We start from the raw sequence: 12,837 nt of genomic DNA, 5'->3' as shown, positions 1-12,837 counted from the left end.
GGGGGGGACACTTCATTTACTCCCTTGACTTCTTTTCCTTACCTTGTATTAATTTTGTTCCTTAGTCTTAGATTTTTATTTAGTTTTTATTTTGGTAAGAAATAGCTTGTAATAGTTTTAATGGAGGAAACCTTGTGTTCCTCTTGAAAAAATTCTCACTTCTTCATGTAAGTGAGTATATAAATAAATAGTTTTCTTCTTTTTTTTTCTCTCTCTCTCTCTCTTTACATTCCACACTTGTTTTAGTGTTCTCCCAAGGATCATGAGCTAACTTTCCCTTTTTGGGGAGTTAATAAAACTCATGTGAGGGAAAATCTTTGTTGTTTGGTTTAGTAAGTTGTTTAGGAACAACAACTAGACCTACATCGTATCCCAAAATAATAGTTGGTGTAATGTCTAGTTAGGGATCAAAGTGATGAGCTTAGAGATAAGTCATTGCTTTGGTTCCACATGCTAGCATGTATGAGCTTAGAGATGAGTCATATATGTTAGGGATCAAGTTTTTTTTTTATTAGGACTTGTGTATGAGTTCTAAGAAGATAATAATAAACTTATTAAAATCAAATAACAAAGGTTATCTTCACATGAGGAGGATTAACTCTCCACCTTTGTTTTTAGTAAAATTTTATTGTGTCTTAGTTGCATGATTTTTGTAACTTAATGTTTTTAATTTTTGTGTAGTAAAGAAACCAAGTATTTAGTATTAATATAATCATATTTAAACTTACTCACTAGTTCCCTAAAGAGTAAAACAACCAAGTTGTAGTTTGTCCTAAGCTTTAGGTTGGTTCGAATCCTTACTCCAACTATATGAACACGAAGATCGTGAGTAAGGAAAAACTTTGAATTCACACTTTCGCCAAAGAAGAGAAGCAATTCTCTAACATAGCAAAAAGGCAAATATCAAAATGGCGCCACTGCCGTTCTAAAGGCATAGGACTTGTGCTACAGATTGGAATTTGCTCCAAGGGAAACCCCCTCTCATTCTCCCTTATTTTTTGCTGTTTTTCCGTTTTTTTTTATTTCTTCGTCGTCGCCAAACAAACGACCTGACCTCTCTCGAATTTTTGGTTGTACTTCCAGGGACAAAAAGTTAGGATCGGGAAAGTAAACTACACAAGATTATAAGGTTTCTGTGAAAAGTTGAACTCATTGTGGCATAATCGACACGCTGCGGCGTAATCTTGGACTTCAGCGTCCGCGAGGTGTAACCAAAAGCATCCCAGTGTATTTTCTCTTTTGCTGCTCCTGTTCTACCTCCAGCATCCACTGATAAATCATGATCCATATCCAGGCTTAACTCTCTGGAACTGTGACATAAAATTTGAATATCTTCTGGGATTAATTACGTCGACGGATTGAAGCGTCTGTTTCATTTCTTTGGCGGACTTGCGGGAAGCAACAGGAGGGTTTATTTTCTTCCATACTCATTTATCCATCCAATTGCATTTCTCATTGCCCATTTCTTTACTTCATCCACCATGGCATCTTCATCAAACATGACACCTCCAAAACTCATTCCCGAAAGCAATCCTTTTCAGTCTATGATGGATTCAATACTTATAGTCATCTCTTCCGTGACTACATCACTAACATTGGGTGGTCTTCCCTAGTTCTTCAACCTGACCAAACTTATTCTCCAAGTTTGGCAGCATACTTTTATGCTAATATGGAGGACACACCAGCATTCAATCATGCACATGGCTTCTACTTAGGCGGGTTCACAATCCTAGTTGGTGACACATATCATATTTTTTGAACAACAGCTTGCCCTAACTTTGGATCTTCCATATCACGAACCGGCCGCATCATGGCATTACATCTATCATAATTCTTATCGTTCCTTTCAGTGGCAAGTGTTTTGCGAAACTTACGGTGATGGTCTTGAGATTAAACGAGAAGGAGCTGGCCATATGTCATGGCGCGACATCACCATTCCCTTAGCAAGCATGACCATGAACATGGGGACTGCGATGTTGTTTGTACTCCTGAACATCATGGGAGATTGGCATTTTTCTACTGCCAATGAGGCTGCGTCGCGTAGTATTGATAATCGGCTCAAGGTCATACATTATTTAACATCTTAGGTTGTGTTATCTCCAACCTGAAACGAGCTCGCGACTTTTCGGGATCGAGATATTCTTTTACTCAGTAACCGCTTGCGAATCATGAAGACACATTTCCCACGGTTTGCAGCTACTTTTCATGATCTGGGGTCAAGGTAGATTCTATGTGCTCAGCAAACAGAATCATTCGTTCATTAAGGTTTAGGCAATGGAAGCGTCCCGCTCGGTACCTGAGGCATGTTCGTTGTTACCCGAAGGATGAAAATATGAAGAAACATTTCAGGAAATCCGGAGACAAAGAATGGGCAGAAATTTGGCAGACTATTATCTTTTGGTGCGATGCTAAGGAAATACATTTCCTTATTGAGGGGCTTAGACTACACATCCATTTGGATGGTAAATTTGAGCTTGTCATTGTACATATATCTAGCTAAAAATTATGTTTCGTGTACTATTGTCTTTCATTATTTCGTGTGCTATGTTTCGTGTGCTATTGAACATTTTATTGTTTCTTTCTGAATAATATATTATGTTCTCCAACATTTCTATTCCAGCAATCTTGCCCTAATTTTTGCTCACAGTTATCAGGTAATTTCTTTATTTATTTATTGATACTTCTAGGACTAAGCATCATTCAGTTTGGGGGTATTTTTAAACCTGTAGCAAAAATTAGGCATATTGTAACCTGTATATAGTTTTTATTTTCTTGTTAATAATTGTACTTAGTGAGAAAGTATTGTTTCCTTTTCAATGATGAAAATTGTCTAGAAATCTCACATTAGTATCCAAATTAGGATTTGTTTTAAGAAACTTAAAATAATACGTATGCAATAGTTTATACATCTTTTCATGAACATTCATGCACTGAGTATCATTGATTGTCATAGCAGTAAGTTTTTGGAACCAACGGTTAGTTACTTAAACTATAAATCCTATGAAAATCTAACCAAAAGCCTTGACATGAGTGATTTGTGTGTGATGACACAGATGAGTAGTTTTTCCGATTAGAGAAAATCACGCGTCTACTTACTTGATCACGACCCGAACCCTAGGCAAGAATTTAGGCCTTCTTTTGGTCGACATAGCTAAAAATTCTTACCTATTACAAATTTTACTGATAGTCACTCCACTGAAGCTTTCATCAAACCTTTCACTTTCACCAAAAATTCCTTACCCATCTATTAAACCAAATAAAAGAACCTACCTAAGTGAGGAGTATAAGAAATAGGATGAAATATGGAAAAATAAAGAGAAAGACTGTCCCAAATAAAAGTCAATTACTTGCTTTAAGAAAGAAAAATAGAATCATGTTCTTAAGCAATAAAAAAAAAAAATCATCAGTATCCAGAGGCTTAAGAACAAGGTTGGAAAACTCAGTTAGAAGAAGGAAAGAAAACAAGGAATTCTCTAGTATAAATATCTTAAAGACCCTATTCTCTCATACTCGTAAATTTTGATTATCCATTTCCATTTTCTTGTACACTATCACCTAAGCCCCACAATACCTAATAAAGACCTCTAGCTTAATTAGGAGTAGGGTGGTGTGATAATAAGTAGTAAACGTGATTGATCAACATCGGCTCCTCTAATTGTCATTGAGATGTGAGGAAATGTGTGCCCACTGCACACTAGAGTTAACAAAACTTGAGTGGTAAAATTTTGAGTGGAATTATGTTTTGACACATACCTGTGAGAACCCATTTAGGTACGCTCTCCAAAGGATCCAGAAACGGCCCTACTAGTACATTTCAATGCAAGTTCACTGTATACATTATCATATGTAGATGTTTTAATTATTGGATGCATATTAACTTGAGTTTCAAAGAAATCAATCCTCGTTCCCTGCTAAGGAGATGTATGGATATCTGAGATTAATTTAGGAAACGAGTTTTTATCACTGAGTCGTTGTAGTATAAATGAAGTTTGTGAGTATCTTCTCTAGAAAACTCTCACGAGGCTATAACTCATCCACTAGGGAATTCCTAGTGGTTTAAGGCCTTGTTGCATATGGTCAATGCAACCGCATTCTGCTAAACGAGAATTAGTTAGGACTACACATTTTTGGCCACTTATCTGTTTTAATGCCTCTACTTTGCTTGAGGACAAACAAAGTGCTGTTTGGGGGTAGTGTGATAAGCACCCAAAAGTGTATTATGAAACCCCATTGAGACATATAAATTTGGTTAATTATGTGTTTAATAATCATGAAATAAATATGTTTTCATACTTTTGCAGGTATTCGCAGTAAACATGGAAATATTGGTTAAACCTGCGATAAAGCACGGGGAACGACGTATAAATGAATTCTTCCAAATCCGCATAGAAGCATCAAACTTCCGAAGCTCCTACCTCTTAAACCAGGACTCCGAATGCGACAAGTGAGCTGCTCAGATAATCAGGGCGATGAACTCTACGCATAGGCGGGAAATTGTAAAATTGCCCAAAGACCGGACCGCCACTGGACTGCACATGGACTCACTATGCGGGCCCGTAAGATTGGATAAGTCATCAATCATGGAGCATGTCAAGACAAAAATGACAAATTATTGGTGCAAAGTTGACACCTTGCATGTAATTAATTAGATTAGGTGTTAATAGTGAAAAAAAAAGGCAAGGTGTCACTTTGTTTTAATGTGATGGATAAAAATGAAGTAAATGTGGTTTGATGTTTCACGTGGGAGGAAATGAGATTTCTCTCAAATGGAGAAAAAACCAAAACAAGGGGGGGACACTCCATTTACTCCCTTGACTTCTTTTCCTTACCTTGTATTATTTTAGTTCCTTAGTCTTAGATTTTTATTTTGGTAAGAAATAGCTTGTAATAGTTTTAATGGAGGAAACCTTGTGTTCCTCTTGAAAAAATTCTCACTTTTTCATGTAAGTGAGTATATAAATAAATAGTTTTCCTTTTTTTTCTTCTCTCTCATTCTCTCTCTCTCTCTCTTTACATTCCACACTTGTTTTAGTGTTCTCCCAAGGATCATGAGCTAACTTTCCCTTTTTGGGGAGTTAATAAAACTCATGTGAGAGAAAATCTTTGTTGTTTGGTTTAGTAAGTTGTTTAGGAACAACAACTAGACCTACATCATATCCCAAAATGATAGTTGGTGTAGTGTCTAGTTAGGGATCAAAGTGATGAGCTTAGAGATAAGTCATTGCTTTGGTTCCACATGCTAGCATGTATGAGCTTAGAGATGAGTCATATATGTTAGGGATCAAGTTTTCTTTTATTAGGAGTTGTCTATGAGTTGTAAGAAGATAATAATGAACTTATTAAAATCAAATAACAAAGGTTATCTTCATATGAGGAGGATTAACTCTCCACCTTTGTTTTTAGTAAAATTTTATTGTGTCTTAGTTGCATGAATTTTGTAACTTAATGTTTTTAATTTTTGTGAAGTAAAGAAACCAAGTATTTAGTATTAATATAATCATATTTAAACTTACTCACTAGTTCTCTAAAGATTAAAACAACCAAGTTGTAGTTTGTCCTAAACTTTAGGTTGGTTCGAATCCTTACTCCAACTATATGAACACGAAGATCGTGAGTAAGGAAAAACTTTGAATTCGCACTTTCGCCAAAGAAGAGAAGCAATTCTCTAATATAGCAAAAAGGCAAATATCATACACAGGAATAAGTTTCTGGGACCCACGGTTAGACAACTTAGTTTCCATATCCTGTAAGAATCTAACAAAAAAGCCTCAAAATGTGTGATATGTGAGTAATGACACAGAGGAGTAGTTTTTTCCGAATATAAAAGTTCACACGTGTACTTACTTGATCACTACCCAAATCTTAGGCGAGAATTTAGGCCTTCTTTGGATCGATATAGCCAAAAATTCACACCTGTAAAAAAAATAAAAAATAAAAAATAAAAAATAAAAAATAAAAAATAAAAAATCGCTAGTCACCCCATTGAACCTTTCATTAATCCTTTCTATTTCACCAAAAAAAATCATTACCCATCTATTAACCACAAATAAATAAGCTTACCTAAATGATGAGTATGAGAAATAGGATGAAGTGTAGAAAAATGAAGAGAAAAACCTTGTCACAAATCAAAATCAGTTACCTACTTCAGAAGAAAAGAAAAATAAAAATTGAAATATGTTTCCAAAAATCAAAAGAAATATCAAAGGAAGAATTTCCCCCAAATCAAATCAAAAGGGATACAAAAGCTTAAAAAAGCCATGTTAGAAGCAAGAAAGAGAATAAGGATTTCTCTAGTATAAATATCTCGAAGACCTTATTCTCTCATACTTATCATTTTTGAATTTTCCATTCCAATTTCTTCTACACTACCACCTAAGCCCCATGAAACCTAATAAAGACCTCTAGCTCAATTAGGAGTAGGATAGTGTGATAATAAGTAGTAGATGTGAATTCTCGACCTCGGCTCCTTTGACTGTCATTGAGTATGTGAGGAAACGTATGCCCACTGCACACTGGAGTTAGCAAAACTTGAGTGGAAAAATAAGAGAGAAATTGTGTTTCGACACATACCTGTGAGAACCTACTTAAGGACGCTATCCAAAGTATCCAGAAACGGCCCTGCTCGTACATTTCATTGTAAAAGATCACTGCATGCATGCTCATATGTAGATGTTTTGATTATTGTATGTATATTAACTTAAATTTTGAAAGAATTAATTCTTGTTTCCCCCCGCTAGTGAGATGTATAGATACTTGAGATTAATTAAGGAAACGGGCTTTTGTTACTGAGTCATTGTAGTATAAATGAAGTTTGTGAGTATCTTATCAGGAAAACTCTCACGATTCTATAACTCGTCCACAAGGGAATTCCTAGTGGTTCAAGGCCTTGTTGCATACGGTCAATGCAGCCGCACTGTCCGAAATGAGACTTAGCTTAGGACAACACATTTTTGGCCACTTATCATTTTAATGTCTCTTCTTTGCTTGAAGACAAGCAAAGTGTTGTTTGGGGGTGGTGTGATAAGCACCCAAAACTATAATATTAAACCCCGAGAGACATAGCATTTTGGTCAATTATGTGTTTAATAATCATGTAATAATTATATTTTCGTACTTTTGCAGGTTTCCGCAGTTAACGTGAATATAATGATAAAATATGCATCGAAGTACAGGAATACTGGAATATTTGAAGTCTTCCCACTCAGCCCCAGTGAAGCCCAACAAAGCTTGACTAGAGCCGAAGTTTCCAAAGGAACAAAACCAATGCAGAACGGGTCCACATATAAAGAAGCTGCAGAATGGGTCCACATATAAAGAAGTAGCAAACTTCCGAAGCTCACATCTTTCAAACCTGGACGCCGACTTCGGCTAGTGAACTGCCAGAGCAACCAGGGTGACGAACTCTACGCAAAGACATAAAGTTGTAAAAACGCCAAAATTGGCGCCGCCACTGGACACACCACGTGGACCCACTCTGCGGGCCCAAAAGGCATGACGAGTCAGCATAGGCAAGTGGCAAGTGATGGTCACAATTTTGTGCCACCTTTCAAAAGGAAAAGACACGTACCAATTCAATGTTTTGAATTGAATTGGGCAAAAGGACAAAACAAATTACAATAGGACAAAACTTTATACAAAGTTTTAATCTTAACAATTGAATGAAACAAAATATTAATTGATAGTTTTGTTCCGTGAACAAAACTTTGGACTAAATACGTATGAGAAAAAGACAAAAAACAAAGTAAATCAGATGAAGCCAAAACTTTGTATTTCAAAGTTTTGAATGGATCAATTTGGCAAAAGGATGAAACCAAATTAATTCCTTCACGAGAGACCATCCTATATATATGTGAGGGGGTCTTCAATATTCTCCTTCAACATTTTATGCTTTAGCTTATGCATTAGTTAGTTAGCTTTACATTCCTTCATTCCAGTACTTTATATTCCGTCATTTTCTCTTCCAGCAGCTTCAATACTGTAAGTTATTTCTTCTTAATAAAAGTCATTTCTTTTCAAGTTTAATTTCTATCATGCATTTACTTATTTAATGTATACAGCAAGTTTAATTATTCCTTCAATGACCATGAGCTAATCCCCCCTCCTCAGGGGGAGGGTTAGATGCTCGTGTGAGAATCCGGATTGACATTTCAATATTCTAGAATCACTACTTAGAAATTAGGTGTAGATTATACATCCGGTCCCAAAATAATTGAGACTATACAAATTTGGAGTGTTGATGCCCCAAAACAGTCTCGCGAGAGACCCAAAATGTCTCGCGCACGACTCTATGGTGTCAGACAGCTCTCTAATTTGTCTAACTAATGTAGAATCGAACCAGAAGCTGAAATGATATTCCAGGGATGAAATATTAGTTCAACTCCTTATGCTAGTGCGATGCGACTCAGAGATATGGCCATTTTTCTAGGGATCAATACTCGACGTCGTCTCGGGTTTGTTTATGAACTCGAGACGAATTAGAGCTGTAGTGATGTGGTAATATAAACTGTTAAAAAAAATGATTCTTGCATGAGTATGATTAACCCTCTCCCTCTTTCTCTATCTTTGTTTATTTATGTCGAAATTACCGTTAGTAATTTACATTATTTGCATTACTGTTAATTTAATTAAACCAACTAAAAAACCTAAAATCCTACTCACCAAACGTTGTAATTCCAGTTGTGAACCTTACCGAGCCCTAGGGTTTGGACGATCCCTTACTCGACCTATCCTACCAAACCCACGTAATTAAGGTAACTTGACTAAACGGACGACTATACGGACTTTGGACTTTGGACTTTGGTCTTCGGACTTCGGACTGTGGACCTCGGACTTAAGTATTAAAACCATAACGTCAATTAATGTTTTATCATTGGGGGCAGCTCAGTTTGCCTCCAAGTTGAATTCGGACCTCATCGTCCGCGAATGGCTCATCCCCTCAGCTGCCATGGAGATGTTAGGGGCAGCTTAGTTTGCCCCCAAGTTGAATATGGAGATGTTGGGGGCAGCTCAGTTTGCCCCCAAGTTGAATATGGAGATGTTGAGGGCAACTCAGTTTGCCCCTAAGTTGAATTCAGACTTCATCGTCCGCGAAGGGCTCATCCCCCCCACTGCCGTAGAGATGTTGGGGGCAGCTCAGTTTGCCCCCAAGTTGAATATGGAGATGTTGGGGGGCAGCTCAGTTTGCCCCCAAGTTGAATTTGGACCTCATAGTCCGCGAAAGGCTCATCCCCTCTGCTGCCTTAGAGATCTTACTCTTTCTCTGTAACCTGAAACTTTCATATATGAGTTTCGTACACATAACACATGAGTTTTAATGAAGAACATTAATTTAGCATAAGTATTTGCATACAAATATAATGGCGATCATATGCTCCAAATAGTGTACCATCCGTCTTACCCCGAGGTGTACAACCACGTTCTCATTCATGGTTTGTGACCTCTCAGAGCGAATAGGTTAGCAGAAAACCACGAGGTCTGGGGACAATCCCAATATGTCCCCACATACATCTCTGCCAAGGGCGGAGACAAGACTTTCTTGCCCCAATGTAACTATGGCTGACGGCCGAGTCACTACTCGTCCGTCTATTATGTACATGACGGTAAAAGAAATGAGTTACCTGCTGCCCCAAGTTCTATCTTTACATGTGGGTCTGCGGATGGCTCCTCCCATCCGCCCTCGTTCATATGTGGTGTGTGAACCTAATTCATACCATTTAACCTCACATCTCCTCTCTCCTCGGTCCCTTCGCGAAGATGAGACATCCTCCCCTTCGAACCTCTCAGCTGAACCCCTTACTAAGTTCTTGTCCAATGATTGGACTCGACAGACAAGGCCTGCTTGTGCTTCCTGTTCGGTTAGGGTGATAGAATACCTTCTTGGCACACCATTCAGTGCTTCCTCCAACACCGTTACTAACACGGTGGTCTTTATTGCCACACCTAGCTATACTAAAATATGCAGCGAACCTGGTGTTGACAGTTCCCAAACTCAATAGGTCTAGCTCCAACTCTTGACTTTCTGCTTCAATAGCCTCCAAACTAGAGAACTTGAGATGCACAACTTCTTGCATCATTGTCCTCATAGTTTCATTACTAATTCAGCTCGTACTATTCTTATCTTAAAAGCTATGTAACTGCACACTAAACAAAAGGCATAAAAGTATCATAGCATATGAAGCTAAGTAATTCTCAAACCATTCTCCCACTTTTTGTCTTGAAAGGCAAAGACAAAAATAAGCAAAGTCGTGAACACATCATAAAAATAAATTGAGAAACATCGAGAGGATGCGCTGTTTTGTGTTGCTTAACAAGGTTCACGGCAAAACATTCACTGATGTACTCAACACCTTGGACCATAAAGGTCATATCACGGAAGGTGTTATCGAAGTTCTGCTCAAGGCAAATATAGCCTTTGAACTCTTTCACAAATTTTACACAATCATCGCTTTCTTAATCCACCAATTAATGTACAATGAACACTTATGGCTCTATCATCTTTTACGCTGTTAACAACATCCCATAACTTCCTCTCAAACTCAGAAGGCCCCTCCAACCAGTCCTAACTTGAAATAAAATTTCCACGACTTGAGTTTGTGATTCCAATGTAAAATATTAGTTACAAAGTTTGTACTAAGCTAAAACAATGTCTCACAATATCGTCTGTCATGGTTTCGAGTTGCAAAGAAATGGAAACAATAAAAGAATTGAACAATCAGAATGTTACCTCGCAAAGGGTTGTATTTCTCTGCTTCTTTACTGTAAATATGAAGAACATAACACAAGAAACCTCAAGATATGATGAGCTTTAGCCAAATTGTTCCTAGCACCAGATTGACTCCATAATTCTAGTAAAATGGCCATTAGCCCCTATGCTCACAGACCAGATTGAGCTTTTCATAGCAAATCACATCTGAAAATGTAGTTCGTATCTACTGGTTACTAAGTGCCCGCACTAGTAGAAAAAAGGCTTTTTGTGACTGTTTTAAAATGTTATTTGTGACGTGCATTTTTGAAACGGTTACAAATGGTTTTTTTTTTCTCTAAAGAAGGTGTATATGTGTGGAGAACTATTTGTGACTGTCATATCCAGAAGTGTGACAAATGGTTTTTTCTAGGTTGTGGAGTATAATTTGTAACTGGTCTTCAAAAACAGTTACATATTCCCAGACTTTATGTGACAGTCCTAAATACCTAGGCATTTTTCGCTCCCCCAACTGCAAGAGCCCAAGTTACCAAAAAAAAACTGTAAGAGCCCACTAAGTAAAAGTAGTTAGAAACCTAGGGCTCGGTTTCCCCATCCTTCCAGCACCTCCAGAAACACTTCCAAGTATGCACCCAAAAAAAATGCTCAATCTCCCACGACTCTCTCTCTCACTCTCATGACAGATTTTGCGCTGGTTCTACATATGGATGGTTGGTAACAGTTTCTCAGAATTGTGATGTTTGTCTTTTTAACCCATTCTTGTCTGTGGATAATGAGATCCATCTTCCTTCTTTGAAAACACTTGAAGCTGAGGAAGATGACATTTTCGGTGTCCATTACCTGGAAAGGGTTGCTTTGTCAGCAAACCCATCATCAAATCGCGATTTTGTTGCTATGGCAGTCTATGGTCAATTTAGTAGGTTAGCATTCTGCAAGCCTGGAGACAAGGAATGGACCGGATTAGATCAACGAGAGAAATGCCGAAGCAAATTCACGAGATTAAGGATTTCCTTCTCACTGCAAGAAGGAAGGATGCTCGTTCTGTTAAGATAAAAAAGAGCAAGGATGTCGTCAAGTTTAAGGTTCGTTGCTCCAAGTATCTGTACACACTTTGTGTGTTTGATTTGAGAAGGTCGATAAAAGTGAAGCAGCCTCTCCCACCAGGTTTGAGTGTGCAAGACCTCCGAAGGAGTGGAAGGAGATGGATGCCGTGGACGGGATCGTTATGTTGTTTGTGTTCACTTTGTTGAATTGTTAATGAGTTATGACTTAAGTTTTGATTTTGAATTCTAGACAAAGATAGATCATAATGGAAAAACACCGTTGGGTTAATTTCTTTAAATTCTCGATATATGGATATTATGTTGGTGGTTAAAAAAAGTTAGTTAAATTATCAAAAGGGCTAAATCCTATAGACCGGTCATGATTTACTCCTGATCGAGTTGCAGTGTGAGTTTAGAATTCTTGTGCTATGAATAGATTTTGGTGTTTGTGCTTTTACTGGATTGTGGTTTATGTTCTTTTTTATTTGATTTGAAGGTATTGCAAATGCGAGATGCCTGATGATCTCATGATTCAGTATGAAGCTTGCAAGGATTGGTAATTTTTTTGCACTCTTCTCTATTTCTGTTAGTGCTGGTTTATATTTGCCTTTTTTTTTACTCTCTAGTGGACTTATGACATGGCTACTTAACGTATTTGGTGCTAATCCTGACATATGAGCATTAGAAAGTAGTGCATATTGTAATTGTCTCAACTTTTAAGACATGCATTTAATCAAACTATTACATGCTGGCTATCTTAGCTTCATTTGCACAACATCTGAGGAATCCTCAGCTTCAGGCATTCCTCCAATATTACTTACAGAGTTAAACATGTGATGCCAGTTTTTGCAAAAAAAAAACAATTCATGATAAGGAAAATAATATCATCCATTCAATAATTCACCACCTTTCCCCAATTCTTTATTAAGTGAACCTTTTGGTCGACCTCTTTTCCTTGTTGAAACACTCTCTGTTTGACTAGCCACCCCCATCCTGTAGATCAGTTTGCAAAGCAAGTAAAGCATAAGACATGTAATTAATTAATTAATATAATTGGTGATCACATATCAAAGAAACGCTGAACACGGTAAA

The 12,837-nt window shown here is 37.4% G+C and overlaps 1 pseudogene; it reads left to right on the top strand.

Moving 5' to 3' along the window:
- The first annotated feature begins 11,364 nt into the window (after positions 1–11,364).
- LOC147475805 (large ribosomal subunit protein eL38z/eL38y pseudogene) lies at positions 11,365–12,423 on the top strand (annotated as a pseudogene).
- Positions 12,424–12,837: the final 414 nt, after the last annotated feature.

Source organism: Coptis chinensis, chromosome 9, assembly GCF_015680905.1.
Source record: "Coptis chinensis isolate HL-2020 chromosome 9, ASM1568090v1, whole genome shotgun sequence".
Lineage (NCBI taxonomy): Eukaryota > Viridiplantae > Streptophyta > Magnoliopsida > Ranunculales > Ranunculaceae > Coptis > Coptis chinensis.
The sequence above is the reverse complement of the archived record's forward strand: the minus strand, read 5'-3'. Positions and strand labels throughout refer to the sequence as shown.